At 42.3% G+C, this 19,353-nt stretch overlaps 1 protein-coding gene across 6 annotated transcripts in view; it reads left to right on the top strand.

Moving 5' to 3' along the window:
• The window catches only part of ELMO1 (engulfment and cell motility 1), a 641,219-nt gene that overhangs the window by 201,377 nt on the left and 420,489 nt on the right, over window positions 1-19,353 (top strand). The gene's annotated exons all lie outside the window — the stretch shown is intronic.

Consider the following 19,353-nt stretch of genomic DNA (forward strand, 5'->3'; position numbering starts at 1 on the left):
TCCCTGGCTTTCTCCTTCTTTCTGTGCCTAATGTTTTTATTTTTATTAAACAATTTTTTTAATGTTTAGTTTTGAGAGAGAGAGTGGGGGGGGGGGTGAGGGGCAGAGAGGGGAATACAGAGGACTCCATACAGGCTCCACACTGATGGCAGAGAGCCAGAAGTGGGGCTCGAACTCACAAGCCATGAGATCATGACCTGAGCCCAAGTCGGACGCTTAACTGCCTGAACCACCCAGGCACTCCTGCCTAATGTTTTTAATGTTGAGGAATGAGAGACAACTAAAGGGTAAGTGGGAGGCATCACCTAGTAATAAGGGAGAATGCTAACTGGACATGCAGCCAGTTGTGCTGTGGAATATTCACTGGCTCCCTAGCACTTCTCCTTGATAGTTTCTTCTGTTTCTTGGCCACGTGCCAGCATTCTGGGCAGCAGATATTCTGTTCCCACATGTGCGCCTCAGGCCTCTAGTTTCTCCTGTCTGCCCTGCCCCACATTCCTTCCTTTCCAAGGAGTGCACTGTGGCCAGAAAGCCACCACTCCTGTCTGCACCTTACAAGTCCTCTGCTTATGGGTTTGCGTGCCTCCAGGATCTCATGATGCCCTTGTCTCCTGCCATCCTCTTCCCGCCCCACACCCGCACCCACTGCCAGCAGAGGAGGGAAGGGATGGTCCTGCCCCTGTCCCAGGCCATTCAGTCTGTCCCATCCCCTGACTCTCTGGCTGCACCTGTGTTCTAACCCGTCCTTTCCCCTTACCTGAGGCTTTGCCCCATCACTGTTGTCTTCAGTTGTTCTGTTCTCTGCTTTCACCAATAAGCTCTTCTGTTCCTGCCTTGGAAGGCCCTTCTCTTGACCTAGTAACTCTCTTGCTAGCATGTAATTTAGGTTGTGTCTTTCCATTCTAAGTTGATTTAAATGTTGTCAGTATAGACCCTCACCTGTGCTGTGTCAGTATCTACTTAATCTGAGAATGAGTAACAACTTTCCTCTCCCTGGAGCTGCTCTCTGATGGCTGCAGTGCCTTCTGCTTTGCTAAATCGAGTGGTCCTCCCTCCGCCTTGCTTGGCCTCGCTGTCTTGGTTACACTTGGCAAAGCTGCTCATTCTGATCTTCTTGAAACTCCCTGTTCTTCATTAAGCTGCAGTCCTGAGATTCTCCCTCCTTGTCTGATTAGTCTTTGTGAGTTTCCTTCATGGTTCCACGACTTTCTCCTTTCTAAATTTGCCCCAGCCTCAGTGCTTAGCCCACTGGTCTGTGTGTTTACTACTGATACTCTTTGTCTAGATTCCATGTTCTCTCTTGGCTTGAAGTATAACTTCTATCTAAGTAACACCAGCTCTGTCACCAGTGTGCCCCTGCTGGCTGGCCACCAGGCCTTCTCCATTTGATAGATACGTTATTCCTCTATATAAGCCTCCATGTGCCTGCAGAATACAAGCAAGTGATTGGTGAAACTGTGCAGATGTAAGCCTGCAGAAAGGTGGTGTGATAGGAGTTACCAACTTTTGGAAGTTATTTCAGGTAGAAGAAGGATGGGTTAGATGTGTTGTTCACAACCCCAAGTGTACAGGCTCCATCCTGTCCATACAAGGAAATAAAGCCCACTTCTACTCAGGAAAAGCTAGCCCAAGCCATCCCAGCAGGCAAGGGGTCTGGGTCATCTCTAATATCTGTGCACCGGACAAGCCCTTGGGAAGGTTGTTATGCATCATGTTCAGGCCCAGAAACAATGATGGGGAGAGATGCATATATTTTTTTAAATGTTTATTTTTGAGAGAGAGAGAGACAGAGAGAGAGACAGAGAGACAGAGAGCACGAGCGAGCAGGTGAGAGTCAGGGAGGGGCAAAGAGAGAGGCAGACAGAGGATCTGAAGTGGGCTTGATGCTGATAACAGTGAGCCCGATGTGGGGCTTCAACTCACAAACTATGAGATTATGAACTGAGCCGAAGTTGGACATTTAACTAACTGAGCCACCCAGGTGCCCCGCATGGTTTTTTAACCTTAGTTGGATCATTCTCAAGGATCCTTCTCAAATCCTTCCCAAATGCTTCAAGGGTGAGGGGTGTATGCAGTGTGTTTGAAGGCTTTTCACACTCACTCCTGCAATAGCAGCTTATATTGGCCTTTTGATTTTTGCATGCTTTTGCAAAAGATTTTGTTTGAGGAGAGTATAACACAACTAAAAAAAAGTAAGTCATGGATGCTTCTTGAGTGATCCTAAGACTTGAGTCAGATTCTTTCTTTATTTATTTAAGTTTTTCTAAAAAAAAATTTTTTTTTAAATGTTCATTTATTTTTGAGAGAGGGAGGGACAGAGCATGAGCTGGGGAGGGGCAGAGAGTGAGGGAGACACAGAATCCGAAGCAGGCTCCAAGCTCTGAGCTGTCAGCACACAGCCCGATGCAGGGCTCAAACTCACAAACCGTGAGATCATGACCTGAGCCAAAGTCGGATGCTTAACCAACTGAGCCACCCGGGTGCCCCTTGAGTCAGATTCTTTAATTTGACTTGATGTCCCCTCCATGATTTCCCTTCATATTACCCAGGGTGCAAGGTATCTTTGTAGTGACCAGGGTTCAAAGCTGCTGTGTGCAGTTTTTAAGTACCATCTTGCTATATAGAAGCTTCCCCTTTATTTTTTTTTATTTTTATTTTTTTAAAATTTTTTTTCAACGTTTATTTATTTTTGGGACAGAGAGAGACAGAACACGAACGGGGGAGGGGCAGAGAGAGAGGGAGACACAGAATCTGAAACAGGCTCCAGGCTCCGAGCCATCAGCCCAGAGTCTGACGCGGGGCTCGAACTCACGGAGCGCGAGATCGTGACCTGGCTGAAGTCGGACGCTTAACCGACTGCGCCACCCAGGCGCCCTGAAGCTTCCCCTTTAGAAGTATGTCCCTGCACATGCATATATGTGGTTCGTTTCTTGCGGTTTCTTTCTGAGAGTAAATCTGCTTGAATTCCTCCTGCTTCTGTTCAGCCCTTCATTCCTTTAAATCCTGGCTTTGCTAACACTGCCCAGAGCCTTCTTTGTATTCAAACCTTTGCTGAGTGTGTTATAATGCAGTTATTTTTCCAACCTTCTCATTTCTTATACCATTTTCTTTGCCCGTAGCTTTTATTCAGTTAATATAGTATGCACATAATGTTGCTTACATTTTTTTCGTGTACCCATGTCTTTTGAAGTAGATTATATGCTCCCGGTGATCAGTCAGCTTGTGTTTTACGTGTATTTGTACCCTGTGATCCCTTACATCGATCTCTATTTCTGTGTGTATCTACTTTAGGTTTGAACTATGAACAGTAAGGATGAGAATAAACCATTGATATTCTCCATCCTCCTAGCAGAAAAATTGTAGTAGCATCCTCTGCCTATATATGGTCGGGGATATTATTTCCCTAAGAGAAACCTACATGATGTGTTTTCAGGCAAGTGTGTACAAAATGACTGCCTGCATTTTCCCCTTAGCTATCCTATTTCTGTAGATATGTTTTTTTTTTTTTTTACACTTTTTAATGTTTATTTGTTTTTGAGAGAGAGAGAGAGAGAGAGAGAGAGAGAGAGAGAGAGAGAGGCAGGCAGAGAGAGAGGGAGACACTGAATCCGAAGCAGCCTTCAGGCTCTGAGCTGTCAGCACAGAGCCCGAGGTGGGGTTCAGAGAACCCATGAACCATGAGATCATGACCTAAGCCAAAGGCAGACATTTAACCGACTCAGTTACCTGGGCACCCCTCTGTAGATATTTAAGATATAATCTAATACGTATAACTTTGATTTACCCAAGACCTTTTTAAAGCTCATTAATTGCATAAAGCACATTTAAATTTTTGTGCTTGACATTGGAGTTTTGCTCATTCTGTACATAATAATAACAGTAGCAGTAGAAATAATAGCATGGGCCATCTGATGAGCACATACGATATGCCAGGCAGTATGTTAAATGCCTTGCAATGGAGTATTTGATCCCCAAAAAAGACTTTAGATGTCCTAGTTCATAATTGTTCACAAGTTCATTAATTTGCCTCAGATCACACAGCTAGGAAGCTACTGATTTGAATCCAACACTGCATGATACTAAAACCCAGGCCATTTCTACTAAACCATAAATGTGTTTCGTAGCTCTTTTTTAAAAATTTTATTTCAGCCTAATTGAGGTGTGATTGACATGCATTATGAGATATTTAGTGTGTACATCATGGTGATTTGATATACAGATATACTGTGAAAGGATTCTCCCCCATAGAGTTAATTAACATACTCATCACTTCACATATTTATCTTTGTGTGTGTGTGTGAGAATGTTCAAGTTCTACTTTCTTAGCACATTTCAATTATACAATACACTGTCATCAGCTGTAGTCACCATGTTTTACATTAAGCTTTATTCATCTGATAGGTGATAGTTTGTACCCTTTCGCCAGCCTCTGCCTATTTCTTCTACCTCCCCAGTCCCTGGCAGCCATCTTTCTATTCTGTTTCTGTAAGTTTGATTAAAAAAAAAATTCCATGTGTAAGTTATATCGTGTAGTATTTGCCTTTATTTAACTTACCTTACTTGTTAAGTAGTTCTTTTTCAGATTCTCCATCTCTTATGCTCCTCCCTAATTGTTCCAACCATTAACACCAGTCTGATTTGAGGAGACACATACACCATTGCCAAATTTGCTTGCTGCAGCCACTAATGACGTGACTTCCAGGGACACACTGTGTTATGAAAGTAAAGATGGTATTTCTTTAAAAATGAGGGGCAATGTGGCCACTGGCCTAGGTTACTCCAGAAGGAACCACCTGAAATGAGACATCCTGTTGAGGCTGGACACTGGTAAGGCAGTTTGACTTGGTGCTTATAGGCATGGGCAGTGGGGCAGACTGATAGGGCCTGAAAGTCTGGGCTGCCACTTGAGAGCTGTGTGACTGGGGGCAAGCCTCCTGCTTTGTAAGAAAGAATTGGCAGTATTCATACATCCTTCCTGGCATTGTGGGGATTCAGTGAGATCATCATTCAACGCTCTGCTTAATAATGGTAACCACTAGCAGTCAGTTATGAGTTTTCAGATTGGCACAAGCTTTTTGTGTTCCAGGCAAGACTGGAACCAATAATACAAACTTCTACTTAGTTGCATTAAAGTCAGTTCTGTAGCCTGAAAACCCATAATTCCTGCGACATTTAAATATTGACAGCCTGGTGAGCTAAAATGACAACTGAACCCAAAATAAGTTTTGAATTCAGAACTTTAAGATCACATATAGCACATAGAATGCACAATATGAATGTACTTAATACCACTGAACCGTACATTTAAAAATGGTAAGGGCCACCTGGGTGGCTTAGTCGGTTAAGCGTCTGACTTCAGCTCAGGTCATGATCTCACATTTTGTGAGTTTAAGCCCTGAATTTTGCTCTGTGCTGACAGCTCAGAGCCTGGAGACTGCTCTGGATTCTATGCCTCCCTCTCTCTGCCCCTCCCCTGCTCGCTTGCTGTCTCTCTCTCTCAAAAATAAATAAACATTAAAAAAAAACCTTTATAAAAATGGTTGAAAGTGGAAATTTTATGTTTCATATTAAGTTTATTTATTTTGAGAGAGAGCAAGCAAGCATGTGAGTGCAAGCCAGGAAGGGGCAGAGAGAAGGAGAGAATCCCGAGCAAAGCCCTATGTGGGGCTCGATCTCTCCAACCTATGAGATCATGACCTGAGCTAAAATCAAGAGTCAATAGCTTAACCGACTGAGCCACCCAGGTGCCCCTGGAAATTTTATGTTGTGTGTAGATTACCACAATACACAAAGTTTTAAAATCCCATAGAATTGAGAAAATGAGATTGGATTTCTGAAAAGCGAGGTTCCAACTTTGCATTGCAAAAATTAAAAGTCCTGTAATTTTCCTAGACTGTTCTTTCCTGACTTGTTGGATTGTATCACCATTTCTCAGCCTCAGAGCCACTGAACTTTTGGACTGGATGATTCTTTTTTTTTTTTTTTTTTTAATTTTTAAATGTTTATTTTTGAAAGAGAGACAAAGTGTGAGCCAGGGAGGGGCAGAAAGAGAGGAAGACACAGAATCCAAAGCAGGCTCCAGGCTCTGAGCTGTCAGCACAGAGCCTGATGTGGGGCTCAAACTCATGAACCATGAGATCATGACCTGAGCTGAAGTTGGACGATTAACCTACTGAGCCACATAGGTCCCCCTGGACTGGATGATTCTTAGTTACGAGTGCTGTCCTGTGCATTGTAGGATTTAAGCTGTATCCTGGCCTTTACCCACTAGGTGCCAGGAGCATCCCCTCCCGACAGTTTTGGCAACCAAAAATGTCTCTAGACATTGCCACATGTCCCCTGGGCAATTGACGAATTTCTCTCTGTTGAGAATGGACTAAATCGGTGGTTCCCAAGCTTGGTTCTTTGCTGGAATCACTTACGAAACATATTGAACATACGGAGAGGATTATTTGTAGGTACATTCGGAGGCCCAGGGATTCCTGTTTTTATCAAGCTCCTTGGTGATGCTGATGCTCTTGGGGCCAGATTTGGAAATCACTGTTGTGAGGCCCTCTAAATTTCTGACTCTCTCTGTTGGCGACTCATCTGGTTCCCACAGTAACCTTCAGTGTGTGATTCAGTACCCACATCAGTAAAATGGTCCTACTAATTCTTCACCTCTCCTTACTTTACACAGTGTCCAAACATAGCACCTGCAGGAGCTCCTTCTGTTCCACATGACAAAGATGTGACAAAGCCCGTGTGTGGCTGCACTATTGCTTTGTGTGATGTCATAATAAAGGTAGAATGACACTGTGACAGGAATAGTCATTCCTCATCTGATTTTGCAACTGTTGGACTTGGTATTGTAGCTGTTAAACTTCCTTTAAAATAAAGTGACTGGGCCATTTCCTTTTCTGGTTTAGCTCCCTCTTGTTGTGTGACAGAGTCTATATAACCCCATAAAATAGCGTTTGCCATGCTTTGGAAGGGAAAGACAGCAAACCTATTTCTCTCCTCAACCATGAGCTCAGTTTAATTGAACAAGAATGAATGCTACCATTCTGCTTTTCCTTCTGAAAATGAATTGCAGATTTTAGTTTGCTTTCTAGGTAGATTTCAGCAGAGAAATCTTTCTGCAAGGGGGTGGCCCTGGTGAGAGGAGCGTGCCTTTCCTTGTTCCCACCATGCATTGTAAATATATTATTACATTTTATTAATTACCCTTGGGAAGATTTATTTTTGTCCTTCCATCAAAGCCATCCATGATCAAAAGACAACCAAATGGCTTTGAGATAAGATATATCCATTTTCAAAATGATTGTAGATGGACCATTACTCTGGGACAAGTTTGTGGTGATCTGTTTGGGTTTGTCAGCATCATCACGATAGGATGCTGGTTATTTCTGGCTCACTTCTTTCTTGACCTCCTGACCCATATAAACAACCACGTATCAGCCTATTTGCCTTGGCCATCTATGTCCCTTGTCCTGCAAACTCAATATATTCAAAACTGTCCTATCATGCCTATCATGCCTTCTACTCCAAGACCTGTGTTGGTTTGCTCCAGAAACTTCATGTTTTCCTTTTCCAGGTGATAGGTGAGAACATACACGTAGTTTGCTGAAGCTGAAACTGTATGTCCTCCCAGGCTCTTCCCTCTCCATTGGCTTTTCTGTCCAATCAGTTACCTCAGTAAACTTGCCTGCATCTGGTCCCTTTTTATCACATCTGATGCTGCTGCTGCTCTGACTGGCCCTGTTTTCCCTGGGCAACGTAGAGGAACAGAGAGAGCAACAAGGGAGGACTTAAAAATAAGTGTGTCAGATATCTCCCAAAGGGAGAACTTTAAAAGCAAGAGGACGATATCTCCATGAGCAGATTATGAACACAAAGGAGGTAGATAGAAATTGAGGAATATATGGGTATCAGAAAGAATCAATTAGAAATCTTAGAAATGGAAAGTATACATATGGTAAGTGAAATATAAAAAAAGAAGGAAAACTACAAAAGATAAGTAAAAACAATAGAATGCACAGACAGAATAACCCTAGAGTAGATTTGGCTAAAGAGAAAATTGATAACTTGGAGAATGAGAATGAGGAATTCATTCAGAACATAGCTCAAAAGATGAATGAAAAATATGATTGTGAATTTGTGTTAAAAGGATGCATTAGGAAGTTGTAACCTATGTCTAGCTGGCAGTCCTACTAATAAAGAATGCAGAGCATCTGGGTGGCTCAGTCAGTTAAGCATCTGACTTTGGCTCAGGTCATGATCTCATGGTTTGTGAGTTTGAGTCCCATGTTGGGCTCTGGACTGATAGCATGGATCCTGCTTCAGATTTTCTGTCTCTGTCTCTGTCTCTCTCTGCTCCTCTCTCTCTTTCTCTCAAAAATAAATAAATAAACATAAAAAAAGGACAAAATGAATGGTGGAGAGGCAATATTTGAGGAAATCCTAGCTAATATCTTACTTCTCTGGAACTGAAGAGAAATTCTGCAGTGGGAGAGAACAGAGGCTCTGGATTTGGCTGATTGGATCAGTAGAGGCTCTGCTATTCAGAGCTAAATGGACTTAGTACTTTATCCAAGAGCCACAAGAAAAGGAGAGGTTTATAAGCAGGGGATTGGTATGGTATGATTTGTACTTTTAGAAGATGTCCCTACTGAAAGCAGCCTAAAATCTGCAATTCATTTTCAGAAGGAAAAGCAGAATGCTAGAGGTCATTCTTGCTCAGTCAAATGGAATTCTCGGTAGAGGGGAGAAATAGGTTTGCTGTCTTTCTCTTCCAAAGCATTTGTATGTTTTGCAAGAGGTAAAATGAAATGAGAGAGATTATTTAGACAGCCCTTGCAATAGTCCAGGCAAGGAGTGATATGCCGTGGATTAGGATAGTGATGGGAGATAGAAAGAAGTGAAGCATATGTCTCATCAAGATGTCTAGTAGGATTAAATTGACACGAAATTGATGATTGATTATATGTAGGGGGTGTCAGGTGAAGAGGAGGGAAATGTTAAAGATGATTCCTAGATTTCTTGTGTGAATAGCGAATGGTGGTAGCAGCTATCAAGATAGTGGAGGGATATTTAGGTGGACTCACAGTCTTCATGGAAACCTTACACAAATGGGTACAGGAGAATAAAGCAGGTATCTGTATGACTGTACCTCCTTTCAGATTTTCTTTGGGTTTCAATGCACTGGCCAATTTGTCTACTTAACTGGTCTCTCAACCTCCAGTGCAATCACCTGTCATTAGGAAATGCACTTGACTATGTCACTTTCCTGTTTAAAAACTCAGGATGGGTCCTAATCATCAAGAGTTGTTTATAGGACTTAGACATCTTTTGCCTCTGAGTTGTCTGTTTAACCCCTCTCTCATTCATGCGTATGACACTGTTCATATGCCACATGAGCCATGGCTTTGCATTTGCTAGGCTTATAACCAAAAGTACCCTAAGCAACCCAGATATCATCTGTTTTTAATTGCTCCTCTGTACCCAGAAGCAGAATAAAGAAGAAGGTTTAGTGAGTCACCTGTGAGATTGACTTGGTGGGGCCGAAGAGCCAATAATATGAAGGCAAGGAAGCTATAATGTTGATTCCAAGTTTATTTTCTGGCAAACTAGAAGAAGATGAGTAAAAGCTGCAAATTAGGAAAGAGTTTTGGGGTAGGTTTTGAGTCTGAGGTTATGGAAGGATACACACTCAAGTTACAATGGCCCGAAACAGAAGGGAACTACACAGAAGTGAGGGCTGGATGTTGGATTTGAGCATAAGGTGAGAAGGGGACCAGAGCACAGAGAATTCTTCCACTGGATGTCGGAAGTCTCAGTGTTCACTTAGGGTTTCATCACAAGGCAGTGTCATCTACTATTCTCATGGAAGTGCTGAAACATCATGCATTAAATAATGTTTATCATGACCTCACTATGTGCCAGGAACCAAGATGCCCAGAAGTCCAGCACCCTTCCCCTTGGGTGTTAGCTCTGGGCACTTGGTCTTGTTGTTCATGGTTGCCAGGGTTTCAGATTTGGGATGGAGTTAAAGAACGTGGATTCTGAAATAACATAGGTCCAGGTTCAAATTCTGGCTTTGTTCTAGATGTTTTAAGGTTTTGAGCAAGTTACTTAACATCTCAAGATCCTATGACAGTTTCATCATTTGTAAAATAGACTTAGTAGTATCATCTTACAGGGGATATATGATAGTCATTCAATAAATTGTAGCTATTACTATTACCATAAGTGTCAGAAAGGCTGGCCAAGTGATGATAGATAATAAAAGTCTAGGTTGATGATGTCTCAAAGTTAAGGGAGTTTTAGAAAGTGCATGAGGTTGTGGCCATTGTTTGCATATTCCAAACCCTTCAAGAAGAGCCTGTTTTGTTATTCTTCAAGGCTATGGTTCAGCCTTAGATTACCATTGCCCCATTCATGGGACATCTATTTGAGACTTGAAAGTCCATGTCCTTCCGCTGTTGGCTGGCAGATGTCCCAGCACATCCATTACCATTCAAGAAAGAAGGATGAATTGGCATTGGTGTATCCACTCACAAACAAGTAAACCCACCACATAACGAAGAGAGTCAAGAAATAAAGGAGGGGGAGAAATTGAAAAAATAAACTCGCTTCTTAAAAACTCCCTTTGCTACCAGTTCCTCTCAGTGTGCTTTTGACTGCTGTCTTATATCGAATCTTGGTTTCTTTGCAGTTGATAAGCCTTCGTAATCCTGTTTTTAAATTGAACCTGAACAAAGTAAGGTTCTGGCTTTCTTGTATCTGCTCACCTAGACTGATAATACCCTACTTATGTGGGTCCACAGTCATTTCTGTTTATTCTACTGAGCCTGCCTGTCCTTTAAATTTTAAATCATGCACATAAATACTTATTAACCTTCCACATATGAATTTGACACAAACAAATAGACTATTTCACAGGAGTGAGAGTAGGCCGACCTTATGACCTCAGCTGGTTTGGAGTACAAATCCCTCCTTTCCACAGAGAACACTTGGTTGCAAGCGTGTGGAGTATAGTGGTGTGCCAGCCAGTGGGGAGTCATCTGGGCATACTTCTTGGAAAGCACTGATATTAGGGAAAGTTGAGAGGGAGATAGGAAATAAGAGATTGGTTGTTATTGCTGCCTGAGATACTGCAATTTGGGGGAAAAATATGTTTCTTATGTCCCTAGCAACATTGGTATTAGGATAATATAAAATAGGGACTGGGAAGGAGAATCCAAAAAGATAATTGGTATCAGTCGTGCTTTGTTTTTGCATTGTTCATTTTCATACTTTTGTCACTTTCTAAAATTTCAGTTTCCCTTCCAATTGAAGGCAAATACAGTTTCTACTGAGAAGGAATATCAGAATACCTCAAAGAGAAAGGGTTTTTTTTCACTTGTGTGTAACCCACTAACACAAAAAAGTGCTAATTATTTATGTCTTTGCTCATTTACACAGTCCAATGATTTTTTTTACACAAAGATTCTACTTTATCTTGCTAAAATGTGATATTTAATTAGTTTCATGAAGCTTGAAACAAGTCATTATAAAGAAACCATTTCTGAAACAAATCATTTGTCAAGAAAAAGGTGGCATAGCCTATCATCTTTCCGTTTTTAAAATTAATGTGATCCGCATGGTTGTACTACTTTGGAGATGTAGTTGTAAAGCCCTTTGTCACTTCCGACAATGGAATCTTGTGCCAGTGATTCACATTGGAACTGTTATCAAAATACTTGCTTTCCAAGAACCAGCTAACTTTGCCCAGGAAAGTGTGGTTTTGTCATTCTCGTTCAGATTATTCAGGCTGCCCATAGGAAGACAGTAGGCACTCACACCCCTTTCAGAGTGCATCACATTCCTCCATACAAAAGTATGGAGGTAAATGGCTCTGAAGCATGGAGACTCATCATAGGGCTCCTTGGGGCGGGGGTGGGAGGATAAAGCTGTTCTAAGATGACTTGTGTCATTGACACAATGTCAGGAAGCACCTCCGGGAACTAGGCGGGTTACTGTACATTAAAGTTTCTCCAAATCCTATTGTAGGCTAAGTCGTAGTTAACATGCGTATCCTTTCTCAGAGGTGTCCTGACATGTGGAAGCTGGGTTTCTTTTCTTTCTGGGCCAACATTACTCATAACTGCTGTGCAGAATATGTTCAATGAATTTCCATCTATAAAAGCAAAGTAAAATCCCAAGTGCTGTGCTGTATCGCCTCAAAGTGTCAGAATAAAGCATCTGTCACATTCTTTTAAAGCATTGGAGAAAAGCTTTTTAACACACTGAAACCAAAAACTTTAAGTCTTTGTGGAAAATAGTTTTGCAATTAAAGGACTGTAAGACGCTGGCCGTATGGAAGGGCAGACGCATGGTGGGGATCGGAGATTGCTTCTGCTTTCCTCTTGCTATGTTCCTTCTTTAGCTCCTGCGTGAGCTTTAGCGGCTGTCGGAAAGAGACCAGAAGAAAGGGAAAGAAGCTAAAAGTCTGGAAAAAGAAGACGTGGTCTTAATGAAACAATATTTGCTAATTGCCTGCCTTGCGGGGGCCCAGCAGCCACTCGCCTGGGAAGTGACAGAGGTGTCTCAGAAGTGGTCTCTGCCTCCATAGCAAGTGTAACTGAGTTGGCAGACAAAATGAAAATGAGTTGAAGAATGAAGAATAGGAAGAGATGAGAGCCAAAGGCAACAACAGGGCTGGAGTCACTCAAAGAAGAAAGAGGAATTGGGTATTCATTCATGTATTTATTTCATCAACTTTGTTTTTTAATTTTTTTTTTCAACGTTTATTTATTTTTGGGACAGAGAGAGACAGAGCATGAACGGGGGAGGGGCAGAGAGAGAGGGAGACACAGAATCGGAAACAGGCTCCAGGCTCCGAGCCATCAGCCCAGAGCCTGACGCGGGGCTCGAACTCACGGACCGCGAGATCGTGACCTGGCTGAAGTCGGACGCTTAACCGACTGCGCCACCCAGGCGCCCCCATTTCATCAACTTTTAAAAAAAGTAGCTGTAAAGTGGCAACACAGGATACAAGAATTTTGAAAGAAGCTCTTCATAAATAGCATTATGCAGTGTCTTACTCTGTCCTGGGTGCTATCTCAAAGGTTTTACCTGTGCCATCTCAGTTCATCTTCATGATACTACAGTGTGTGAGGTACTGTGTTTATTTTCAGTAGAGAAAACGGAATCACTGAGAGAAGTCATAAACCTAAGGATTACAAAACCCGGAGTTGCAGAAGTTGGAGTTTAAGCCCAGGAGGTCATTTTCTAAAGATGAGAGCTCATAGTTGAGGGAAGATCTAGAAAGGCAGGGAGTGGATAAAAATTCAGCATTCCCAATGCTTTCCTGGTGTCTGTTAACTTAATGTCACCACATAAGCACTTTCCCCCCTGTGTATTAAAAACATTTGAAATGAGTAAGGTTTCAGTGAAACCAGGCTGTTTTCTGGGCGATGTCCGTTTTGGGACAAGTGTGTGCCTGACAAGTGACTGTCGGAGGCTAGAACTCCAGCCCATAATCCGTAGGTGCTCACAGCATGTGGTCACAACGCTGGGGGTGCTATCAGCCTCCATGGGTCAGTGTCAAGGGAGCAGTGTGTGCACGGACAGATTTAAGAGCCCTGAGGTGAGCCTTTGGCTGGATGAGTCTTCAGGACAGATGCCTCTGCCAACGGACAGGAACAGATGGTTAAACAGGAACTGTGCTCATAGGAGGCATGCCAGGGACAGGGACATGGATGTGGCAGAACTGTGGGGCTCTTTCCAGGGGAAGGAGCCTCAAGGCAGGCTGGACGCTGCCTGCCCCTAAACAAACAAGCAGAGATTCCGAAGGATGTTTCTTCTTGGGATTCTCTGATGCCTTAAAAGAACCATGTGGTTTGTGTGAGAGCATAGTTTTTTTTTAAGAGATAAAAGGGAGCCAAGAGGAAGATCTGGTTTAGTAAGGAAGAAGATGAAGTGTTAAGCTTTCATGAAGGGGTGGCAGGACATCCACATGGATCTGCCCGAGGGGTTATTGGTATTGCTGGACCAGACCTTAGAAGAGGGTCAGAGTGGGAGGCATGGATTCAGGAATTTATGATACTGGCATTTCATTAAAGACAAGGGAGAGATAATAAAAAGGAAAGCAAAGACCAACACCCACTTTAACGAATAGAGAGAAGAGAGTGTTGCCAGAGACACAAGATTAAAAATGAATTGCTAGAGAATTTGGCCATTCGCAAAAATGTAGCTGATCTTATGAAAAGTAGATACACAAATCTTTTTGTATAGGAAATTTGCTCTCCTGACTCGCTGTCTTTGATAAATTCCATTAGATAAGGGAATTCTTTTGGAGAATAAGAGTTAAAGTCAAAAGGGAGGAATAAATCTTAAAAAAACAAAACAAAACAAAACAAAAACCAAAAAAAGCTACTCCTTGAATATGACTGTTGGCACATGGTACTTTGCCAATCAGATTCATATGGAAATGCATACTTTGACAAATAAAAATATTTCTGCCAGCATTAAAATTTCCCCAGAAAAATATAAAATGAAGAAATACTTTTCTATGCTGCAAGATGACCTCACTGTTGCTAAGGGGAATGAGGAAAAGAGTGTGGTGGTCTGGGGCCACCCCTAACCACCTGCAAGGTGCAATCTGGTAACTGTCTAACCCTCCTGTTTATCCTTAAAAACATTCCTGCTCTTCCCATCTCAGCTCACTGCTGAGGCCAAGAAGATAGTTTTGACCTTCAAAACAAAAAGCTTAAGGAATTTGGTTACTTTTTAAAAAACTTTAAGTAGGCTCCACAACCTGTGAGTTTGAACTCATGACCCTGAGGTTAAGACTTCCACGCTCTATTGACCGAGCCAACCAGGCGCCGCAGTTACGATTTTTTTTTAAGTTACGAAAACATACTTAGGTAGTTAAAATAATTTTGCCTCAATATTCTAAATCCTGATAGATTCAAATAGAGTATAGAATTTTATTTTTAGCTCCTTTAGGCTTTATGGAATCAGGAAGAAGAACCAGTTTTTGCCTTTTAGACCTAATTTTCTTTTTCTCCTGAGCCTTTTCTCTCAATGAAGTGAAAGACAAATTGTTCCTCAGGTCTACAGAAAGCAATCAAAGTGTCACCATACTCCCAAGACTTAGAAGACTGGGGAGATAGGCAGAAGCATCGTATGCTGCTTGAGCAAATGTTAACCAAAACATAGGCAGAGCTGGGACCTTTGGCTTGGAATGTAAGTGGCACAAGGAAACTCACGTCAGACTAAGGGCTTTGTATAGGAAATGAAAAAAGCAGTGGCACCAGACTAGTGTTTTCTGTCTGGGTATCTTGTTCAGTCCCAGTTTATGATAGTGCTGCTCACCTGTGTGACCTTGCGAACGGATGGTGATGGTCATTTGATGGGTATCTGTTTTATCACCTGTTGAATTACACTCGTCATCAGCTAGCTCGCTGAATGCTTTTCCAAGCCATGAATCACATAACTCCTTCGAGAGGCATCTGTGCAGGGAGTAGTGACAGCATTCACGTGTCTAACAACTTCTAGCTAACAGCTGCTTAGAGCCACCCAGTGTAGTTTACATGGTAGGAAGGGGGGGGGGGGTGTGCTAGTTAATCCAGGCTATTCTTCAAATAGTTTCCTTTATTCAAGGCTTTTTGTTTGTTTGTTTGTTTGTTTGTTTGTTTGTTTTTTGACAGAAAGTGAATGTGTGGGTTTTCCATTCAACAGAAATGCATTGAGTCTCCTTTTAGATTCTACTAGCACCTATATACTATGGTAACTAGTACTGAGGGCTGGAGAAGATTAACCCACATGAATTAAGAGGGCTTGTTCTCAAGGGACAAGAAGATAAGACAGAGATACAAAGTTTTGGGGAGTGACTTATTTAATGTGCTAAGTACAGAGAGGGAGTGACTTCTGTCTGTGTGGTTGGGGAGATCAGAGACATCTGCTTAAAGGTGGATATTCTGCTTTGAAATGGATATTACTGGTAGTAAGAGTTCATTGTTAGAACTGGAACAAAAAGGAGAGGGACATTCAACAAATGGTACAAAGTGTAAGTATGGAAGTGGGATTCTTTTCTTTTCTTTCCTTTTTTTTTTTTTTTTTTTGGTGAATCATGGACTAATCCAGAGCCTGAATAACATGTACAGCATTAGTAGAAAGTTTGACTGCATGAGCACAGATTGTGGAAGGCCTTGGATGACAAGCTAAGGGATTTATACCATATTGGTGATGGTCACTGGGGATCTACAGAGGATATTGGGGCAAAAAAGAGTGACCTGAGCAAAGTTTTTAGGGAAAGTCAGATTTTACCCAATTATGGCTAATGTAGGGATTGGAGAGAAAGAAGCTGGGGATGTGGAGACTTATTTGCAAGGATCTGGTGACAGTGTCCTGAGAGCTCTACAGAGGTAGTAGTAAGGTCTGGAACGGATAAAGGGGAGACAGTTTGTGGAGGCAACAATGACGAGACTCCGTGGAAATGCATATATCACAAAATAAAGAAAAGGGGAAGGCAAGGATGAATTCTCTACAAATGTATGTGAAAAACTGCCCCATGTAGGCAGTGTGGGAACAATGGCAGATAGGAATCAGAGTTTGATGTGCCAGTGGAGCATCTGACTGAGGATTTGTGGTGAGTCATCAGTAATGAAGGGGTTGCACTCCGGAGTGGTTGGGACTAGGGACAAAGAATGAGAGGCAATGGCATTGGGGGGAATATTTGTCTGATAGCAGGAGTTGGGATGGGGAGTGTCTGTATGTTAGGAGAGTAGTTAGGAGGTGAGAAGTCATGACGTGCCTTTAACTCCGTTGAGCTGGAGAGTGAAGAAACGAAGGCTGTAGGTGCTTCTGAGCAGAAGCGGTGCAACCAGAGGGAGCCGTCGTGGTGGGGGTGCGGGACCTTTGAGGTCCTGCTGTTGTTGGGGCAGGTTGATGGGTGAGAGTGATGGTTTTTGTTTGTGTATTTAATAAGATTCCTGAAGGAGAGTTAAATGTTGTATCTAGCAAGCTGTCAGAAATGTGCAAGAGAGTATTTGGAGCCAGAACTTTACACTCTGGGCAGTTGAAGTGAATGAGGAACTGACCGATTAAGCAAAAGCGGAAGAGACCAGAACAGAAATGTGGCGTTAGGAAGTTAGAGGCAAAAGAGAAACAATTGAAGGATCTCTTGGCTTTTACTGATGGTGTATTGGTTAACACTGTAGGAGACTGAAGGAAATACCATGAAAGCTCTGGAAAGAGGGTTTCCAAAAGAAGGCAGTAGTAATAGTGTCAAATAAGGTAGATGAATTAAGGGAGAGGAGGACTGTGAAAGTTCACTGGCACTACCTTTGGGTGGTGGGAGCTAATATTTCACTGGAACAGCAAGAAGAATAGAGGAGACAGGTGTGGGGCGTGGGCCATAGCATTTATTCTGAGGGGTTAAGGCTGCCTTATGGGTGTGTTATGTTCAGTTACCTGTGATTCCTTTTCATCAGTGGTTTAGAGCCTTTGTATAATCTTTGTTAAATCTCTAAGTTCTTCCATGGTTTTTACTCCTTTCATCTATCCAGCCTGAGAATATTCTAGATATAATAGTACCCCATAGACTTCTGTCTGTTCAAATTTGGTTCTGAATCTATGAGTCAGACCTGAAGGAAAATCTAAGAAATTCCTTTATGACACCTCAACTAGGAAATCTAATTCTGGGAGCTATTGTGTTAGATGCCTTCTCCTACCTCAGTAGCAATGCTTTCTTGGTCTGATCTGTTGTTTCAATGTAATTCAAGGCTAACATCCAGTCTTGTTATTTAGATTTCAGTTTTGAGGGTGTAAAAAGTAAGATTAGGAGGCTAGGAGTGATAAGTCTTCATAAAATACAGATAGCCTGGAGAAGGCTCTGGCAGTTGGAAGTGCAAAATCCTCATCTAATGGGCATAGTTTTACTCCTAAAATTCCTTTGTCCTTTGGATGTGAGAACATCATTGCCCTTCCACTCAAAGCTAAAGCCATAAACAGTGGATAAGTTCTTGTGAAGCCATTGGCTTGTATAACATGTAACTTCTTTGGAGAACCCAATCTCCATTTCTCATCTTATTAGAAAGGAGACCAACTCAGGATGTTGGGATAACCCAGCAGCTTTCCACTCCTCAATGATTTCTAGGTTCCCCTTCTTCCCACTGGATTTTTAGTTTAGTCAGACATTCTTTTGAACACATGGTGGTGGACTCAGTCATAGAGACTAGATCTCTGGTGGGCAGGAGTTCATTGGAGGAACACTGTGGACTGAGCTGGAGTCACCTTTTAGCTAGGGCTGGAGGCCCTTAGAAGGGACTGTGAACAGTGGTCAGAATTCACTAATTTGTCAGAGCAGACATGGTAACATCATGTCTCAGGGCTATTCTGTGACATGAGAGAGTAATAAGCCAAAATCCTAACCCTTAACCCTTTTTTGATTTTTCTGCTCTTTGTATTAATTCTCATTTATTTCTTATAGCAGCCCTGAGGAATGGGTAGGTCCTATGCCCGTTCTACAGATAAATTAGTTGAGGTTCAGCAAATTAAGGGAATTATATAGGTTATACTGCAGACCAGTTAAGGAGCTAGGATTTGAATTGGTTCTGCTTGATTCAGTATTCATTTCCCCATAACACATTGCCCTTCAGAGGGACAGAAGCAGAACATGTTTATATGTAGACAGCTTTTTATATGTTTGTATCTGAAAAATCCAAGACCATGTGTTGTATTTCTTTGATTTTTCTGCCCCCTTTATTTCTTGCCTGTGATTTGTTCTTTCGGTTGACATGCTACTGCCCACCCCAGACAGAGATAGATGGGGGGTCTGTTTTCGTCCAAAGTAGAGAGGTTTCAACATCACTGGGTGAGCTGTGTGTGTCTCTCTCTTTGCTGCATTCCTTCTCTCTGGGGGCAGGCGGAGCGGAACACAGCTGTGGCTGTTAGGCCTAGAGCACAGCTGTAGTCAGCCGGCCAGTTGACACCATGGCACATGGTGTCATGGTCTCATTACTCAAGTGTGTCCAGCTCAAGCTGCTGCATGATTGGCATTTGTCAGGGCCACGGTTAGGAGAAGAATTCTATGCACTTTGTAGGAACAATTTCACAATGCCTCCTATTCCATTTGCCACACGTTCTCATAAAAATGTCCGAATCCAAGCTTGTTTGCGTAACACCACACTGCTGGTTGCCTGCTTCGTGTACTGAGCCTGAGGAATTCTGGTTATCGTTTGACCTTGGGGCTCTCATTGCCTGTGGTCGTTGAACAGAGCTCTGTGTTCATCTTGATTTTAACGCAGCTACGTTAAATATGATGCATGTTTTGTTTAACTGATAATGTTAAGAATAGAAAAAGGGACCACAAGGATAGTAAAT

The sequence above is a fragment of the Herpailurus yagouaroundi genome, unplaced genomic scaffold, assembly GCF_014898765.1.
Source record: "Herpailurus yagouaroundi ecotype Mexico unplaced genomic scaffold, PumYag 100, whole genome shotgun sequence".
In the NCBI taxonomy this organism is placed as follows: Eukaryota; Metazoa; Chordata; class Mammalia; order Carnivora; family Felidae; genus Herpailurus; species Herpailurus yagouaroundi.